Source organism: Microtus ochrogaster, unplaced genomic scaffold, assembly GCF_000317375.1.
Source record: "Microtus ochrogaster isolate Prairie Vole_2 unplaced genomic scaffold, MicOch1.0 UNK8, whole genome shotgun sequence".
In the NCBI taxonomy this organism is placed as follows: domain Eukaryota; kingdom Metazoa; phylum Chordata; class Mammalia; order Rodentia; family Cricetidae; genus Microtus; species Microtus ochrogaster.
This window is the reverse complement of record NW_004949106.1, coordinates 8,739,413-8,741,649: the sequence shown is the minus strand read 5'-3', so window position 1 is coordinate 8,741,649 and position 2,237 is coordinate 8,739,413.

Sequence of the window (2,237 nt, the reverse complement as noted above, 5' to 3'; positions counted from 1 at the left end):
TCTATCTAGTCTCTTACTCCCTATCCCTAACCACGTTGGTCATAAGCATTGTAGCCCGCTTATCGACGATTTAACAGCTAGCATCCAAATAGAAGTGAATACATACCATTTTTGTCCTTTGGGGGTCTGGATAACCTCACTCAGAATGACTTTTTCCCCCCAGTTCCATCCATTTACATGTGAATGTCAAGATTTCCTTTTTGAAGAGTTGAGTCACTGTGGAGATGTGCCACATACTCTTTATCCATTCATCTGCTGATGGACATCTACTCTGTTTCCTTTTTGTAGCTATTATGAATGGAGTATAATAAACGAACATGATTGAGCAAATATCACCATAACAGGATGTAAAGACCTTTGGGTATATGCCTAAGAGTGAGCTAGCTGGTTCTTCAGGTAGATGTATTCCCAATTTCCTGCGGGACCGCTACACCGATTTCCAATGTGGTTGTATAAGCTTGAACTCCCACCAGCAACAGATGAGTGTTCCTTTCCCCCGCACCCTCACCATCTTACACCGTCATTTTTAAGTTGATCTTGGGCCTTCTGACTGGGATGAGATGAAAACTCAAAGCAGTTTTAATTTGCATTTCCCTGATGCTGACTTTTAAGTACCTCTCAGCCATTTGTGTTTTTTTCTTTTGGGAATTCTCTGGTTAGATCTGTACCCCGTTTTTAATTGGGTTATTTGTTTTCCTGATGCCCAGTACTTTGTGTTCTTTATATAGTTTAGATATTAGTCCTATCAGATGAATAGTTAGTAAAAGTATTTTCCCATTCTCTAGGCTGTCACGTTGTCCAAATGACAGTGTCATTTGCCATACAGAAGCTTTTCAGTTTTGTGAGGTCCATTTATTAATTGTTGCTCTCAGTGTCTGTGCTATCAGTGGTTAGTTCAGAAAATCTTTTCCCATGCCAAGGAGTTCAAGATTATTCCCCGCATTTTCTTTTATCAGATTCAGTGTATCTGTCCTTGATCCATTTGGAGTTGAGTTTTATGCAGAGTGATAAGTACAGATCTATTCGCCTTCTTCCATGTGCGGCCCTCAGGTTGACCAGCACCATTTGTGTATTTCTGGTTTCTGTGCAAAAAATTCTATGTGCATAGGTGTGTGAACTCATAGCTGGTTCTTCAGTTTGATTCCATTGATCATTGTGTTTGTTTTTATTTAATACCATTCTGTTTTCATTACTATAGCTCTGTAGTATCATTGGAGGTTGAGGATGGTGATACTGCCAGCAATTATTTTGTTATTCAGAGTTGTTTTTTTTAGCTATCCTTGTTCCTCTTTTTTCCATATGAAGCGGAGAATTGTCCGTCCAGGGTCTGTGAAGAATTCGTTGGAATTCTGATGGGAATTGCATTGAATCTGTAGATTGCCTTTGGTAAGGATGGCCATGCTGCTGTATTAATTCTATTCATTAATGAGCATGGAAGAGATTCCCATCTTCTCACCTCTTCTTCAACTTCTTTTTTAGTGTTTTAAGGTTTTTTTCCATATAAGTCTTTTACCTCCTTGGCCAGAGTTAACCCAATATATGTGATGTTATTTGAGACATTGTAAAAGGTGTTTCCCTGATTTCTTTTGCAGCGTGCTAGTCATTTGTATATAGCAGGGCTACTGATTTTTATGTGTTAATTTTGTGTCCTGCTACTTTGATTAAAGTATAAATCAGCTGTAGAAGTTTCCTCGTGTCGTTCTTCGGGTCTTTTATATAGAAAGCCATGTCATCTACAAAGAAAGATACTTTTATTTTTCCCTCTCCAATTTACATCCTCTTGGTCTCCTATGGTTGTCTTATGCTCTAGCTAAGACTTCAAGGACTATATATAATTAAGTACTATATAAATAAATACAGTGAATATTCTATATGAATAAATAAGGAAAGAGTGGACAGCCTGGTCTTATTACTCACTTTGGTGGAAATGCTTTGAGTTCCTCTCCACTTAAGTTGATGTTGGATGTGGACTTGCTGTAATTCACCCTTACTGTGTTGAAGTGTGTCCTTGTATTCCTGTTCTCTCCAAGACTTTTATTATGAAGGAGCATTTGATTTTTATCTAAGTGCTTTTATACACGATCATGTGGTTTTTGTCTTTCAGTTTGTTTATTTGTTGAATTACGCTTATCAGTTTAGGTATATTGGCCCATCCCTGCATCTCTGTGAGGAAGCCCACTTGACTATGATAGATGATCTTTTTGATGTGTCCCTGGATTCAGTTTGCCAGTATTCTA